General features: G+C 52.5%; 1 protein-coding gene across 1 annotated transcript in view; it reads right to left on the bottom strand.

Moving 5' to 3' along the window:
• RIMS3 (regulating synaptic membrane exocytosis 3) overlaps positions 1–18,028 on the bottom strand; it is a 39,190-nt gene that overhangs the window by 18,723 nt on the left and 2,439 nt on the right. Inside the window, exon 2 of the mRNA XM_026498383.4 lies at positions 4,541–4,717. The gene's annotated coding sequence lies outside the window, so the exon portion shown is untranslated. The remainder of the gene's footprint in view (positions 1–4,540; positions 4,718–18,028) is intronic.

Raw genomic sequence — 18,028 nt, 5'->3', positions numbered from 1 at the left:
CTCTTGAACTCCAAAGGCCTCTCCGCACTGGCTGTGGGATCTTGTGACCAAGCACCTTGGGGTTTCAGTGAACACCTCAGCAAAATGAGAAAGAGAAACACTTACCTCATCGGACTGTCGTAAGGATTAAATTAGAGCACGTGGAGGCGCCCAGAGCAGTGTCAGGCACGGAGTAAGTATCAGTAGCTGTGATTACTTTCATAGCCAATAATAAGAACGAGGAGAGCAAAAGCGGCCCCAGCCTGGGGGGACGACGGAAGGGGACCTCCTGCTAATGGGCACAGCACAGAGACGTATAAAGGAGCGGGTACAAGTCTCCGTTAAGCACACTGCAGAGTGGCAGCCGCTGGAGCTGTTTTAACCTGATTCCCTCCCAGGGTCTTTCCTATGCATTTTAAAAGATAATTGAGCTCATACTGCAAATACAATTTTACATCCTGGTATTTTTTCATTTGACACCAGATCACAAGCATCTCCCAATGTCATTAGCATGTTTTAATACGTGATATACCTGTTTTAATACCACGCTAATATCCCATTGTATAGAGGTAACATAATTGACTTAGCGATTTCAATACAGTGACCTCTCAGATCAGGTCCGGCTTCTTTCCCTCTCTCCTGCCTTTTAAACATCTCTGCAATAAACATCTTTCTATACCGCTTTGATCTGCTTATTTCCTTAGGATTGATTCCCACAAACAGAGTGACTGGCCTGGGTGCAGAGACTGCTGGGAGCCTCCCCACATCCGCTCTCCCTTCCTGCTTCCTGACAGAGCGTTGCTTTGGTCAGGCACCACCCATCCCATTAGTTCAAGCCCATCCTGGAGTGGTACTCCCCTTGGTAACTAGCACTGCTCTGAGGGCAGGCCTATGACTCCGTTGGCCTGATCTGACTTAAGGGGAAGATTTGGATTTCATGCTTATCGGAGAGGTGGGGTTCTCCCTCCCCCCTTCTTCCAAGACCCTTCCCCCTAGAGAGGGCCCGGTCCCAGGAGGAAGCCAGTGTCTCTGCCGCAGAGCAATAGGAAGGACCTCAGGCCACCCTGGAGCCTGTCTTTCTCTGGCCGATCCAGTTATGGGAGATAATGTGCTTATGCAAGTTGGAATCAGTGATCTCCATTACACCCAAAAGTATCCCACCTGATACTGAGCACAGAAACATTTCTTTGATTCTTGGAAAATATCGCCAAATTCCTTTCCAAAGCTGCATTCAACAAATAGTTAAGCACCCCAAATTCCAAGGCCTAGGCTGAGTGCCAAGGATACGGCAGTGAGCCAGGCTGACGTGGTCCTGCCCTCCTAGAGCCTCCAGCCCAGGAGGAGAGACAGACGGTAAGTCACTGACTGTGTAATTCAAAATTAAATCTGATGAGTGTGAGGGAAGACAGAGGGCACTGGGAGCCACTCTAGGGGAGTGAGGGGGGCCAGGAAGCAGGCGTCTATGGCTCGGTTTTGCACAGAGATGGGATCTCCAGCTGTCGGCCTCTACAACTTGGCTGAAAGTCCAATGCAGCAGCGGGTGTCCTGTGCTCAGAGTATAGGAAAAGCGGTGCTCCGGCAGGCTCAAGGGCCTACAGCCCTTCCTAGCTCTGTCCCCAGGTACAGAGCTCTTCCCAGGGCAGCTCCCCATCCCAGGTGTCTGATCACTCTGCTTGCCCCTCTGCCCTCAGGCCTGTCACCCTGAGGGAATCTGACTTTTCAAAAGGGCAGAGTTGAAGTATGTGGGTGGGTGGAGGAGAAAGAGGGAGAAGGGAAGGGGCCACTCTAGAGGATTTAGTCCCCAGATAGCTGCTAATGGTAGCTGCTTGGCCTCCTGGTCAGAGCGGCTCCTGCCAACCAGGCAAATTGGGGCAGACAGTGGGGATGAGTCAAAGCTGTGTTCTCCCTCCTTTGTGGTTGTCTGGGCTGTTTTTGCTCACCCTGTGACATGTGCAGAGTTCCGGATTATATTTCTCCATCCATCCCCCATTAACCTTGCAGCCAATGGAAAGTCCCCCTGGACTTGGGCCTATGATGATCTCTTCTCTTTAGTTTCCAATTCTAGTGCCAGTCTCTGTGCTGTTTTGGGTACCTGCATGGTCTTTTGGTGGCTAGTGGGAGAGGGCTTACAATGTAAATCTAATTTACTCGTTAATTTCTGTTAGGTGTGTGGTAATCTCCACGTCACCGATGAGAAACTTGAGTCTCCAAAACGTCAGGGCTTTGCCCATCCTACTCAGCTAAGAAATGGCAACATCTTGACTCGAACCCAGGTCTCCTTTTCCCACAAAGAGGCAGACATAGGGGCACCTGGGTGGCTCAGTCAGTTAAGTGTCCTACTCTGGGTTTTGCCTCAGGTTATGATCTCAGCGTTGTGGGACTGAGCCCCCTGTTCCCCGGCTCCTAGCTCGGCAGGGAGTCTGCTTGAGATTCTCTCTTTTTCTCTGCTTCTACCCCCCCCTTCTCTCTCAAAATAAATAAAATATCAAATAAATAAAATCTTTTAAAAATCTTTTATTTATTTATTTGTCAGAGAGAGAAAGAGAGCAAGCAAGAGAGCACAAGCAGGGGGAGTGGCAGGCAGAGGCAGAGGGAGAAGCAGGCCCAATGCGGGACTTGATCCCAGGACCCTGGGATCATGACCTGAGTGGAAGGCAGATGCTTAAGCGGCTGAGCCACCCAGGCGTCCCTCAAAATAAATAAAATCTTAAAAAAAAAAAAAAAAAAGATGCAGACACACTCGGCAGCTCCTGTTCCTCCAACCCAGAGCTCACCCAAAGGTGTGGGCCCATCCCTCCCATTCAGCCTTCGCCCTGGGTCTCTGGCTTTTTGAAAACCCTTCAAAAAAAAAAAAAGATCTCTGATGAGAAAAAGCTCTCTGGGCCAGGTTTCACAGCTGGCATGAGCACGTGAGGGGCAGGAGAAACCCATCCAGACCATAGCGGGAGAAGCAAGTGCTTCCCCAGCACAGTCTCCAGGAAGCTCAAGTATCCCCTCCCAGGGGCTGAGAAGGGAGGAAGGTATGGGACAAAATTCCTGACCCCACCAACCCAGGGGCTCATGTCTCCTCATGAATAATGAATGACATTGACAAGCAGATGGTTTGACATCCAGGACTCAGCACCATCTGGAACTACTTCCTCATCTTTAACCACCCAGGGATCACCCAGGGGGCCTGGAGGGCTGATGAATGCTTCAGAGGGCCCCGCCAGACAGGCCACCCTCAAGGGGACAGGAGGAGCCAAGGGTACAGGAGCGCTGGGTTGGGCGGCCTGGGAGAAGGAAGCATCAGAAAGTGGGATTAGAACGTATACAGAGTCCTTGTGTCGCTTTCTCTGGGCCTTGGTTTCCTCATCTGTGCGTAAAACGCGGCGGCTGGACTAGGTGATCTCCAGAAGCTGTTTTAGCTAGAGAGCAGATCCTGTGAACACAGGCTGCATTGGCAGGCCCAGAACTGGGGCTCCCGGTGCTTCTCGGACAGCTGGTCTAGCTCAAGAGCAGTGAGACAAGGAGACAGAGCTGGTCACCTGGCCTCTATGAGGAGGAAGTCCTCCTCACAGTGACACCACAGGGCCCAGTTATGGCCCTGAGCCATGACACTACAGGGAAAGAGGCAGCAGGCAGAGATGGGGGTAGAATGGTGAGGGGCCGGCAAGGCACAGAACACAGCACTCCCCCATACTGGTAGTTGTGAAAGATTGCTAAATGAACTACATCCTTCCTACAAAAGTCACTTCAACAATTCCCTGCCTCTGAGCTGACTGTCCCTTTCCCAGCCCAGTTCATGGCTCCCCAAGGAAGGGAACCCTTCCCTACCAGGTCACGGGCCCTCGCCCTGGAGTTCTCTCTGCTGACTCCACAACTACCACAGCAGCACCTGCTACTACGGCTCGGATTTCCATCCAGCGACAAGGACTACCGTTCCCACTCCTGCCAAAGCTCCATGCCAGCACAGACCTTCCAAGCCCCTCAAGGAAGGAGGCTAGTGTTTTCTTTCCAGCCGTGGCTATTTGGCTTTCGCCCTGGAGTCTCAGTACCCTAAGGGCTCTCCAAACCATCTCTTGAATCCTGACCACAGGGGTCTCAGGGCTCTGCCAGGCTACCCAGCCCCTTGGTCCCTTTGACCATGTGTCTAACCAGATCAGCCTTTTTTGAGCATCAGTGAGGCCATCTGAAAGCCCAGGATAAACCCAGCTACCCACCCTTTCAACAGGAGAGAGCAAGGAATCTGTCACAGGGTGATGGACTGGTAGATCGACCCACAACAGATATCCCTGATCCATCTGTCTCCCATCAAGGCCAGATTTAACCTCAGAATTCCTCTCAACCAGTTGGTGGAGAACTGGCTCATGATTTAAAATAGTGTTGCCATCCCTATTCCAGCCTGAGTCTTTCATCTTGCAGAGTGGGACCTCAAGACCCAGGATGGGAAAGAGACACACCCAGGGTCACATAGAACGTTGGTGACAAAACCAGAGCTCTGACTCAAGTCTCCTAACTCTCAGGTCCCACATCACCTGGCAGGTGCTTCCTCCCCACTTTGAAGAAAACCCAAACTCACCAAACTTATGAGTCTGAGCGTGGTGTTCCACATCACAGGGGGCTGTGCCCCTCCCAACAGCACACCCCTAGGGCATTTACACGAGGCTTCAGTTAACTTCCGCCCAGACACCCGTTTTCAGGAAAGCAGGTGAAGGCAATCAGGGTAGCTCCCAGGAGGAGATGATGTGATAAGAGTCTGGAAGGAAAGAGGGGCATTTAGAGGAAGGGCATCGAAAACATCTGTCCTTAAAAGCTTCCTGTTGCTTGTGGTGTAAAAAGACAGACTTCACAGATAGCTGTGTGATGTTGAGCAGATCATTCAAACTCTCTGATTCTGTCTCCTACTTTGTAAAACCATCCCAACTCCTGGGTCTCCTAATCTGCCTTTTGGCACTTTAATGTCAAACGGCTGTTACTGAACTCCACCCACAACGTTAAAACTTTTAACACATGAGGGACACACAGAGGTGCAACTGCTAAGGAGCTCTAGACCCCATTCTTCCTTCTTCCGTCCTCCCCCTGACTGATAGGGTCCGCCTCCCTCCCCAGACTCAGTGATGTGCCCAGCAGGGTGGGGGTGGGGGGCACTCCTGGGTCCACCCCCAGCCATGGGACCCTGAGCAAGTCATTCAGCTTCTCTGAACTTCCGTCTCCTCTTCTATGTGATGAGTCCACTTGCCACCTGGACCCAGCCCCACTCTCCAGGTGGACTGGGTGTCAGGTGGGTATAACGAGGAGCAGGAAAACACTGTGATTAAAAACACAGGCTTGAGGGGCACCTGGGTGGTTCAGTCAGTTAAGCGTCTGCCTTCGGGTCGGGTCAAGTCGTGATCTCAGGGTCCTGGAATTGAGCCCTGCCTCATCTCTTGAGTGATAATAATGCCTGACTCAGGGTTAATAGAGATGTTGCAAAACAAAGGTTGGTGACCGGCTAAATGCTCAGCTGGGCAACTACACTGTTACTACTCATAATGGTGCCTTTGCCAACAGTGAAGGACTGTATGGGTGTCCGTGTTTATTGGTCTGGATTGCACATCAGACGCAACCATGGAAGGCTCAGAGACCACCAGGATCACCTCTCCGTCCGGCCCGGGCTGCTTCCACCCAGAGCCCAGGATAGCGTGGGATCCGGGTCCCTGTGCCTCAGTTGAGGTGGGAGCTGGCACATGAGACTGTCCTCTTCTCTGCCAGCATCTCAACTCCTGGCCCCTCACTGGATGCTGGGTCTGGCATTTGAGACCCCTGAATCAACTTAACCCAGCACCGGGGCTGCCCACCACACCTCCCATCCCAATCCGTACCCGTGTCAGAGGCCCATGTCTGCATTCAGAGAAGGGGAAAGGGGTGCTCTTTTTTCTGGCCTCTCCTTTCCCCTCTCAGGAAAAGATGGGCGGGTGACAGGGCTGGCACCTGGTGGGAGAGGTAGGCTGGGCTGAGGGCGCACACCCAGCTTGCATGGAGAGCACCATGCCAGCTCCCCTCCTGATTATGTGACCCCCAGCTAGACACACACACAACGCTACACACACAGGGAGAGACATAAGGCACTCAATCTCAAATGTGTGATCACACACCCTACAGACCCAGACAGATGACATACACGTAAAGACATAATCACACACGTACACAGCACCCCCAAGACAAAGGCACACGGAAGCCGCCACACGGACAGCCACAGGCGTTTGCAGACTCACATATGTGTACCCACCCACGCACACCCACACACACACACCCCTCCTTGGCCCTTGCCCAGCCCGGAGAGGCGGGAAGAGCCCAGCCCTTCAGTGGGCAGGGAAGCGGGAAGTGTCTTACCTGGATCTTGGGTTCTGTTGGCTGGGGCACACACACCAGCTCTGAGCAGGTGCTTGTGTGAGCTTGAGTACACACACACTCATACCCCCTCCAGCCCCCAGTACCACCCTCCCGGCCCCCATCCCTGAGGGTCGGACAAAAGAGCTCCTCGGTGAGGTTTGTGGTGAGGAGATGAGAAGGCTGGCAGGGAGCAGTGGCTGTCACCATGGCTACGGAGCTGACCCACTTCTCCTCCACCCAGCCTGGCCCACCCAGCCCAGGCAAGGGAGGACAAGCAGCCTGGGGCAGGGGGGCCCTCCCCTTCACACACAGTAAAGAGGTGGCCCTCTGAGGGTGTGGTAAGGGATGGATTGAGCACCAGGCTGGTTCCTGAATAGAAAGGCAATAGCCTGACATTCTTGGAGGGGAAGCAAGGTAGTAAGAAGATGGTCCCTGCTAAACCTAGCCCCTGGCCTCCCTCAGCATCCACACCTCTGGCCTCAGGGACCTCCATGGGTCATGTGCTTGCTCTGGACCCATTCTCGGACACAGGCCTCATGGCAGGGCACAAGGTGGGGTGGCCAGGCTCAAATCTGTGTCCCCAGCTCCAAGGACTCAGGACACCGAAGGGCAAGAGAGACCCAGAGCTGGTTGAACCCTGTGTCCTGCTCAGATCAAGGTTGCGGAGGGCAGGGCTTGTTCTCCCGACTTGGCCTGGGGGCTGCTGGAGGCATGGCCAGGCCTTCAATTCCTCAGCCCGGGCTGCCATGTGTCTTCTCTCAGCCAGGGGGCTCCTGAGGACATGGCCATGTGTCTTCCCTCAGAACGGGGGATAGAGAGGAACCACACAGCTTCAGACAGCTCAGTTTCGTGAGGAGATAGCTCACAAAGCAGAATGAATCACTCCTGTATGACAGCTTCCCATAGTTCCCCACTTCCTTCAGGATAAAGTAAAAACCCCTCACACCAAGTCCCATAAGCCCAGTGACCCAGCTCATCCCATGCTCTTGCCCCTCTTCTGTATTCCAACTGGATTCGCCTTCACCCCATTCCTCAAAAGCACCCTGTGTCTCTCTTGTCTGCCTGGAGTGCTCTTCTCCAGCCTCCCCACCCTCATGTCCTGAGGCCCTGTCTTTATCTGCTGTGCCCCGTTTGCCTGGCCCATCCCTACTCATTGCTCGGCCCCAGGTGCAATGTAATTTTCTAGAAGAGTCTTCCCAGACAAAGTGAGTCCCCTGTCATGCTCTCCCAGACTCTGTACTGTCCCTGCCTATTATGTGAATTGTGCCCCCCCCCAAAAGATATGTTGAGGTAGTAACCCCAGTACCTCAGAATATGACCTTGTTTGGAAGAGGGTCATTGCAGACGTGATTCGTTGAGGCCATGCTGGAGTAAGGTGGCCCCTAATCTAACATGACTGGTGTCCTTATAAGAATACAGCTATGTGAAGACACAGACACACAGGGAGAATGCCATGGGACGATGGAGGCAGAGTTTGGAGTGAGCGGCAACAGATTAAAGAATGCCAAGGATTGCCAGCTGTCACCAGAAGCTAGGAGAGAGCCATGGAACAGCATCTCCGTCAGAAGGAACCGAGCCTGCTCACACTTTGGTCTCCAACTTTTAGCCTCCAGAACGTGAAAGGATAAGTTTCTGTTGTTTTCGGCAACCAGGTCTGTGGTACTTTGTTATAGCTGCCCTAGGAAACTCATATACTTCTATTCCCAATTTGGTCTCCCACACCCCAGCCCCTCGCTGTGAGCTGCCTAAACACAGACACCATGTCTTCACCCTGAACCTCCAGGGCCTGGCATAGGTCTGCCCCATAGTAGGGCTCTGTAAAAATGTGTTGAATGAATGAATGATGATCTCAAACAAATATTAAATTAACAGTATTTATAGTTGGATAGTAGACTTGTGAGTCATCTTTATTTTCTTCATGCAACATATTGTGTTTTTCTAAGTTTCCACTTTAGAAACTATATTGATGTTATCCCAAAGAAAAACTAAAATACATATTTTTCTTTTCAAAACATACGTTAAAATAACAGTCATTTCCACCAATGTGTGTTTTGTGAAGAGGAAGGAGTTCTGCTATCTGCTTGATAACTAGTTTTTCATGGATTAATTGATTCCTCCTTGTGTTGCTAGAGTGCTTTCTGGAGTCAGATTTACAGAGCTTGAGCTCTGGGGCCTTGGGGGGAATAGATTCCAGGTGGGAGGGGTCCAGACAAAGTACGCATGCTTCTCAACCATCTCAACCATTCATCCTTTCCCGTAGCTCATGGGATCTGGCCAGATGTGGCACCTGTCACCTGGTGGGGGCTGCCAGACTTGGCACTTGAGAACACCACCAGTCCTGGCTGAAGGCCATTCCCAAACAGAAGCAAAATCCTACCCTTCATGAATGCACCCTCAAACTTGAATAGTCACACCAATCACTTGGGGATCTTGTTGAAATACAGACCTCAGTGCAATGGGTCCCAGGCGGAACCTGAGATACTGCATTTCTAACAAGGTCTCAGGTGATAATCCATGTTGCTAGTCTATGGACCACCCAAGGCACTGAAAGTTAAAGATAAAATATTCTGGTTGTTCTGCAAGATTGAATGCTTCGGGATAGGGAGATCAGAAAAGACACATTGGGAAGAACATTGCAGAGTACTTCAAAAAGACAGGTGGGATTTGGAGAGGTAGAGCTGGCAGGAAAGAGGTGGGAACTACCTGGGAAGTTCTAGAGAGAAAGTGCCATGTTCGCAGGATGGTGAATAGAGCTAGAACAGGAGGTAAGTACAATTGTGGCAGGGAAGGCAGAAAGGTAGGCTGGGAACAGCCAATGAAGGGCTCTGAATGCAGGGCTAAGAAGCTTGGCTTTAATCCCATAGGGAGTGAAATCTGACATGACTTAGATGTAATGTTTTACAGAGATCAATCTGACACCGAGTGCAGACTCAGAAGAAAGTCTGACAGAAGGAAGAAGAGTCAAAAGGCAGATAAGAAGGCTGTACTGCTTCAGATAATGCAGACAGGAAAAGGAAAGGGGTGGCCGGCCAGGAGTCATGAGAAGTCTTCAGGTTGCCTAGAGTTACTGATGGAACACAGTTGGGGAGAAGAAAAAACAGAATCCAAAGTGATTTACAGGAAGGGTGGAGACTGAGAAGCACCATCAGCAAAGCTTGAGGTCCCAGAGGAAAACACTGGCTTAAGGGGAAGATGAGTCCCATCTTAGATGCGATGAGTCTGACATAATACTCCAATTCCCACATAGAGGCGTTGGGCAGGTAAGCAGATTCAGTGGAGCCCAGGAGAGCAATGTGAGTGGGCAAGATTTTTATGTGTACCCTGAAGGGAAAAATGGGGTACAGAAAGGAAAGAGAATGCCCAGAGGGGAGTACACAGTGAGCAAAGGGTGAGAAGTAATACCCACAGCTAGGGGTAGGAGGAAAATAGAATCTACTGAAGAAGGGAGAATCAGCAGAGAGGTCAGAGAAGCTACCATAAGTATACACATGGCCAACCTGGAGGCCCTACCATACTGTGACATCAAAACCAAGGAAAGGCCTGCCCAGCCAAGGCTGTAGGAGGGCAAGGGAAGCCCAGGCTTGAAAAAGAGCACTGTTTGAATGGAAAGCAGGATTTGAATTGGTGGAGAAGAGGACTGGATTCCCTGGAGTAGGTCTGGGCTTCAGCAGGATCCCAAGGGGCCTGGGGCTCCCAAACACTTATTCCAGATCAGCCTAGCACAGGAAGGACAATCCCTTATCCTGCAAACACACATACATGACGTGCACACCCCAGAACATACCAAACCCCCAGGACAGAGCAGAGAAATGGGTAGAAGAGGTCTTTGGAGCAAAACCCTATGGCCGGGAAGCGCATAATTTATCATCCAACTAGGACTCTTTTGAGAGTGAGCAGAGATACTACCAACAATCACACCACAGGTGTGCAGTAAGACTGTCCCCAACCCTATCGTTACCCTAGCCCTGGGGGATACTGGATCCCCCCAAAATGCCCGTTTGTTCCCTATTTCCCCTTTCTAGATGGGGTGGCAGAATTGAGTCACAAGCGGTAGGAACAGGTAAGCTCATACTCTGGGGCAGGGGCCCCAGCGGAGGATGTTGGTGGATGGGGAGATCTGGCTCCCCCCTCCCCGCAGCACCATGGACAGCGACCGGCCCAGCTCGCTCCCCATCCTCTGGCCCGGGTTTCGCCAGGGCCGCCGCGAGGCTCGATCAATATTTCATGGGGGAAGGGGCTCGGGTGACCAGCCCCGCGCCTAACCGGAAGGCGCCGCCCGCCCTGGGGACCCTCCCCGGGAACCCAGCACACCCGGCGGCCCCGGCTCAGACAGACACCGCCCTCAGGCGCGCTCCTCATTCCGGGCACACCGCTCCGCCCCCGGACCCTTCCCGGGGCACAAAGACCCGCGCACACGCCACACAGCTTCCCGCCGCCACTCAGACGCACCACACAGCCAGACGCGCGCTGTACAAAGACGGCAACTGCACAGAACAACAGGCACACACCACACCCAGCAGCAGGCCACCTAGACACACAGCACACACACAATACGCCTCGCAGACACACACCGCCACAGACCCCCCGCACATCACACAGGCACTCTGCCACACGTACACAAACTCACATGCTGCACAAAAACTCCCTCCCAGAGAAGCTCAGACACATTTCCTACAGACACACACAGTGTGCCTCCGCGGAGTCCCTCAGACATACGGCCCCGGAGCGACTCTGTCACACTCTCACACACACACACACACACACACACACACACACACACACACACAGAGTATGCCTTCACAGAGACCCTAAGACATTCACCACACTACCCAGGCCCTCCACCCTCCTGGAGCCCAGGCCTGCCCTCCTGCTGTGGACACGGGACTGGGGAAGAGACAGGCAGTACTTCTGTCCCTCCTGCCTGGCCCTGGTGTTGAATCCTGCGGATAAGTTCTTGGTGTACTCTGAGGCCTCCGGGGGTTGCTGCCCAATCCCCCAGGGCAGACAGGCAGCAGCACAAAGAGGTGGGAAGGGGGTAAGCAGGGGAAAGGGGACCTTTGAGACCCCAAAGCCTTCCCGGCCTCCCTGTCCCCAGGCCCCAAGCTCTGGGGCATGAGGCTCCAGGGATGGCCTTGCCCTCACCTGCATCTCCCACAGCCTCTGTGCTCCCTGGGACTCCACTCTCTGGGAGGCCCTGAGGTTTGTGTTGTGCACGGGGACCAGGAGGACTATGGAGTCTGCAACTTCTGCTCCCCCAGGAGTGCCCAAGTAACGCCTCAGAGATGAGGGCACATGCTATGCCCATCCAGACACCCCAACTCCAAGAGCCTCCCCCCCCCCCAGCAGGGGAGGGAAGGATGGCACAAATTCTCCTGTCTGCAGAATAATCATGGAAGGATTTTCTGAAAGAACCCCAAGACAGGGCATGAGGTGAAGAGAGGGAAGCAGGCTGGCAGAACAGAAGGAGACCCCCAAATTTTCCAGGCAGTTGGAAAGGACCTTCAAGATTATCTAGGCCAATAGGCCATGTCTCTGACGTCCCCATACCACTTCCCAATTTTGCATTATCCACACAACACTGTGTGCCCCCTCAACAATTTCTGCCAAATCTCCATACTCTTGTACTGTTCCTTATTTGTGGTCTTGAAATTGACACTTTTAACTTACATGCATTTACTGTAAATAGAAACTTTCTGTTACTACTATAAATGCAAAGGCTATTGTTGCTTTTAAAAAATAGAAAATGATGGTAAAATAAATATAGTAAAAGCAAACTATATTATTAAACGTTAGCTACATCGAGTTGCCTGTCAAGGCCTCTTTGTTAAAAAGAGAAGGGCAGCAGTGTGGGAACGTTGTTAAAGACACACTGACACTTTCTCCCTGGGACAACCTTGGACTTGACAGAGTTGAAAGGGAACCGACTTTCTCACTACGTGAGCCAATGCTATGTAATGACAAGTCCACAAGCCACTGAAGGCCACCTCAGGTCTTGCTGAAGGTGCTACTCCCCACAGTGGGAAGCTCTAGGCTTGCCCGCTTCCTGTAGGGGCGTGGGCACAGTGACTAGCTGGAGCCTTGGTGCCATGGTCCATTCCGGTAATTATAATCCTTAGAAATTGCTCAGGTCTTTCCTTTTTTTTTTTTTTTTTTAAGATTTTATTTATTTATTTGACAGAGAGAGAGACCGCCAGCGAGAGAGGGAACACAAGCAGGGGGAGCGGGAGAGGAAGAAGCAGGCTCCCAGGGGAGAAGGGAGCCTGATGCAGGGCTCGATCCCTGGACCCTGGGATCATTCCCTGAGCTGAAGGCAGAGGCTAAACGACTGAGCCACCCAGGCGTCCCAGTTCAGTTCTTTCCTATTTACAAATTGTCCCTACAGCCACCAACTAGTATGAGCTGCACAGTAGGAATTATTACTCCCATTTCTGAATGAGAAAACAGAGGCTCTAAAAGATTAAGATTTGTTCAGAGTCACATAGCTAAACAGGGTAGATCCTCACCTCCCACCCCTCTTTTCTACTCTACCTGCCTCCATCTGTCCCATCTTTGGGAGCCCTTGATCTAGGCTGACCCCTTCCCGGGCAGGAAGGAGTAGCGGGAAAATGGTAACCTTGCATCTGCCTATGAGACCCTCACAATCCCAAAGGCAAACAGGCAAGTGAGTAAGTAGAACTTTCACTCTTGGGTCAAACTGCTGTGTGTCCCTAGCTGAATAATGGCACCTCTCCAGACCTCAGATTCCTTATCTGTAAAATGGGATAATAATAGTACCTATCTTATAGGGTGTGAGGATTCAATGAAATAATGCATGCGCATAGAGTCTGGCACAAAGTGAAGACTGAAAAATATTTATTACTAGGGAAGTAAAAGGAATAATTAATTCAGGTAAAAAAAATGGCTGCTGGGGGTGGGTAGGCATGGCATGGTTCTTCACTACAGAGAGGAAATGAGTTCTGTCTTAGAGAATGAATATGATTTTGGTAGAGAGAACTATTCTGTCTGCTCATGCCCTCCTCTTCCTTCTCTGCCCACTCCAAAGAGAAGTGACAAAATTTAGGGTCTCATCTTCCTATCTTTCTGCTCTGGCCTTTGAATGACAACTGACAGACTCTTCAGAGCCTGCCGGCGGCATAGCTGCCCCAGGAAAAGACTTCCCTTTAAGTCAGAATGCCTGGGCTGTTTTCTCCAGGTCCTATCCAGATGGAAGGTTGGGGGCCAGGCACACCCTGGCACTCTAAGGATTCCAGCAGATGTCTTTTAATGTACTTGCTCAGACAACAAAGACCCTCCCTACCACCCCCTTTCTCCAAGGGGGTCAAGAGCGATGACTGCCTGTGTGACTTTGAGAGCCTTCCCAGCAGGCTGCAGTTGATTGGACCTGGGTGGGCACCTGACCCACTCAGAGCCAATCAGATCCTCTCATACAAGTTCGGACTTGGATCGGCCAAACCCGGGTTCTCTGAATGAGGCTGGAAGGAAGGACACACTACAGCAATTACAGGTTGCCCAGGGTCTGGTAAAGCAGAGAAAACCCAGTCTGTGGAGAAAGAAAGGTATAAAGGCGGCCAGCAAGGTGCAGAGAACGGCTGCTTCCATTTCTCCTGGCCTACAGGTCCCGCCTCCCAGAAGCTAACGATTTTTCTGCCCCTCTGTTCTCAGGAATCCCTTGTGTCCTGGTAATAAACCCTTCTTTATTACTGAAGCTGGCTTGAGTGGGTTTCTACATACAAGCAAAGACCTAATTAAGAAAGGGGAGAAGCTGGGGAGCTAGAGGCACAAAGATGAACAATCCTGGCCCGGGGGAGAGGGATCAGTGTGTCTGCACTGGATGAGCTCAGCTTAACGGGAGACAAGGAAGTAGGGATGTAGGCTCTGTACAGATGTGGCCGAAGGAGGGTGAGTTAACACCGTCCAGGAAGGGCTGGGAGGGTCCTCGGAGGCTTCGCAGCAAAGGTGGTGGCTGAGCCGGTTTTGAAGAGTGAAGGACATTCTCCAGGGAGACAAAGCAGGGGTGCGGGAGGCCTTACAGGCAGCGAGAACAGCAAGTGCAGAGGAACAGAGGCACAAAACAGCCTGACGTGTTAGAGGAACTGCCAGAAGTTCAAAGTGTTGGGAGGGGGGAGGGGGGAAGAGCAGGGAAGATGAAGCTGGGAGGCAGTCCGGTGCTGATCACAAAGGGCTTTGAATTCCATGCTAAGAAGTTGAGGCCTTTCTTGTCAGCAATAGGAAGCTATTGAAGTATTTTAAGTAGCAGGGGGGTGACAGGGTCAGTTCTGTGCTTTAGAAAGATGGCTTTGGGGCCATGCGAAGAAAGGACTGGAGAAGGCAGGCCTGAAGGCAGGGAGGCCAGTTAGGAGGCTGCAGCGATGATTCATCTGTTCCTTTCATCCACTGAACAGCTCACTGTGTACCTACTGTGTGCTGGGGCTAGGCAAAACAGGATTCCTGACCCCACGGAGTTCACAGGCTAGCCAGAAAGAGAAACAAGGAAGAAGCAATTCAAGTGTGATGAGTGGCATGACGAAGTACGAGGTCCTCCTCTTGGGGGGGGGGCAGTGTTTAATTTCTGGTTTTTAGGCTTCACCGGGGAAACAATGTTTGAGCTGGTATCTCTCTGAAAGCTAAGTAGGAGTTAACAAGGCAGCAGGAGGAGGAGTGCATTCCAGGATGGAGGACCATGTGCGAAAGTCCTGCTGCTCAGGGAGAGGGAGAATGGTACCAGATGATAGAAAAAGGTAGGCAAGGACCAGATCACACAGGGCCTTGGAGCCTGCGTCAGAGTCTGGCTTTGGTTCCAAGAAGTCTTGGAAGGGTCTTACACAGGGAGATGATACAATCAAACGTGTATCTTTCGAAGGGCACTCTGGCTGCGGTGTGAAAAATGAAACGAAGTGGGGTAAGAACAGACACAGAAGAAACCAACTCTAGGAGGCTGTCACTGTGGTCCAGGTGGGAGCTGATGGTAGTCTGGAATGGGGCGGCGGGCAGGGAGAGAGATACCAGAGAGCTAACACGACTTGCTGAGGACGGCTGTGGGATGTGGGGGTGAGGGAGAGGGAGGTGTCCAGGAGAACTTCCAGCTTTCCAGCTTGAGCAAGTGGGTGGATGGTGGCAGCAGAGATGAGCTGGTGATGCTGGAGGCAGAGCAGGTGCCAGCAGGCGGAGCTGGGGACCTGGGGACCTGGGTTTGGACCCTATGTGGATTGTGAGACATCTAAATGTGGCCCAGGAAGCAGTTAGACTTGCAAGGCCCGAGCCCAGAAGAGACCACTCAGGTCCAGAGGGTAATGAGGTTACCTGGCAGTGGAGGAGGCGTGGGCAGTACGGAGAGAGGGATGAAGGGAGGCAGCTGGGGAGGTGGAATCCTGGTGGCAGCAGGGCCTGGGGGCAGAGTGACCAGAAGCCCTGAGCTCAGCAAATCAGAACCGTGAAATCCAAAGGTTAATTCCCTCAGCCCCAGGAGGCATCAGGCTTTGGCTCCACCTCCCCTGGCCAAGCCTCAGGCCTCAGCACAGACACTTTTCCAGCTGAGACAGCCCTCCCTCCCCCACAGCACCTCTTCCTCCTCCAAGGACACAGCTCAGGGGGCCCCTCCTCCTAGGGAAGACTTCCCCCAGTCCCGGCATGCACTCTGCTGTCCAACAACCTGGGTTCGAATCCCAGTTCTGCTACTTGATAGCTATGTCTTGGGCCAAGAAATTGAACCTCACTTCCCTCATCTGTATCACGGAAATAATAATGGTACCTACCTCGCAGGGCTGTTTGAGGGTGAGTGTGTAAAGTACTTAGCAGAGAACCTAGCACACAGTAAGCACTAAATAAATATTACTATTATTAACATCCTACCCACCTTGGGACAGTTAGTCATGCCCTCCACCTTGTATCTCCTCCATGTGGGAACTTTTTCCAGGTCTGTGTCTCTCCCTGCCTCTTCTTACCCCTACCCAATTTGTGGGGCTACATAATATGCAGGGCCCAGTGCTAAATGAAAATGTGGGACCCTTGGTCAAGATGAAGAATTTCAAGATGGTGATCGCAGAACACTAAACCGAGTGTGAGGTCCTGCTAACCTAGGGCTCCGTGCAGCCATGCACTCATGAAACCAGCCCTGTCTCCACCCCCACCCAGCCCCGGGCCTGGCCTGGAGTAGGTGTCGGCCCCATGCAACAGAGTAAAAATGCCAACGGACATCAAGATAGGGTTTTGTAATTTCCATCTGGAATTTCATTTTCTCCCTCCCACAGAAATAACATCGACTCTGTGTTACAGTTGACGACGCTGAGGTTTAGAGATGCGGTGTGTCTTGCCAGAAGTCACCGCCTCATGAACTATGGAGCTGGGATGTGAACATAGGTCAGCCTGGTGCCAAAGCCCTGCCTCCTGCCCTCTGGCTCCCTGGGGAGGTGGGGAGAACGTGGCCCCAAGGGGCGAACTTTGTCAACAAGGCCGAGAGAGAGGGAGCTGGAGGGACTGGGACCGGCCCCCTCCCTCCTGGGGCAAGCCACATAAACAACCCGCTCCCTGGGCACCCGGGCTGCTACCCAGGGAAGGGGGTGTGAAAGGGCAAAAGGTCACTCCCAAGAAGGCTCTGCCTGAGGGCCACAGACCCTAGCCCATGCTCTCTGGAAATGAAACCCTGCCTTCTCGGCTTAAAGCCCTTTAGGGACTGCTGTTGGCCTCAGGAGAGCTCCTGAGCCTTTAGCATCCTACTGACCAGGAAGGTCTGGTCTGCCACCTGCACACTCTCTACCCTCTCTCCCCCACTGCTGCCCTCCCCCACCACACCAGGCCCCTCCCACCATCACCCAGGCCTGCTCCCTCTCCTTATCCCTGCTTCTTTGCCTCCTCAACTCCTTGTCACCCTACGCTCCCTGAATCGTTCCTTTCAACACACTGACACAAGTGTCATTAGCTGCCGTGGGCCACCCTAGCTGGAATGCAGGCTCTAGGGAGGCAGGGCTGTGTGGCTCACAGAGCTTGTCCGTCGGGTGTCTGAAGGCAGCCCCCTGCAACAGAGGCAGGAGGGTCCTGCACACCTTCTCCCCTTCTCTCCACTCCCCCCTCATCTTCTTCATCTTGTTCAGGTATCTAGAACTCAAAGCGGGAGAAGCCCAAGCTTGCAAAAGGAAGAGAATCGTCCTATAGTATGCACCCTGCACCTGCCAGCCCTGGGTTGGGGGCTGTACATCCAGTCACTGCATCTAATCCCCAAGCACCTTCCTGATGGGGGTGGGGCAGTATGAGTGTCAATTATTCCAATTTTCCAGAGGAGTCTGAGACCAGTTGCCTGAAGTGGTAACAGAGCCTGGAAATGGAGAATGCAGGATTTGAACCCAGGTCTGTCTGATGCTCAAATACCCGGTGTCCTCTCTGCCCCTGTGACTGTTCCCAGCCAGCTCACTTCCAACCAAGGAGCAATAGTTTCTCACCCGTGCCTTCAATTCACACACACCCAAAGCAGCTCAGTTCCACTGTCAGGTCAGCAAAACCCCAGTGCAGAAGGCAGCTCCTCGGACAGTGAGAGGCCAGCGTAGAAATCACCCCTCCCCTGGGTCAACAAAATGCCAGTGTAGGAGAAATACACTCCCCCTCCATCAGCCAAACACTAATGGGGGAGACACCCCCATTGTCAGTAAAATGCTGGTACAGGAGGTATACCCTGCGCCCCAAGTCAGCAAAAAGCCCGTGCGAG

This window comes from Ursus arctos, unplaced genomic scaffold, assembly GCF_023065955.2.
Source record: "Ursus arctos isolate Adak ecotype North America unplaced genomic scaffold, UrsArc2.0 scaffold_12, whole genome shotgun sequence".
In the NCBI taxonomy this organism is placed as follows: domain Eukaryota; kingdom Metazoa; phylum Chordata; class Mammalia; order Carnivora; family Ursidae; genus Ursus; species Ursus arctos.
The sequence above is the reverse complement of the archived record's forward strand: the minus strand, read 5'-3'. Positions and strand labels throughout refer to the sequence as shown.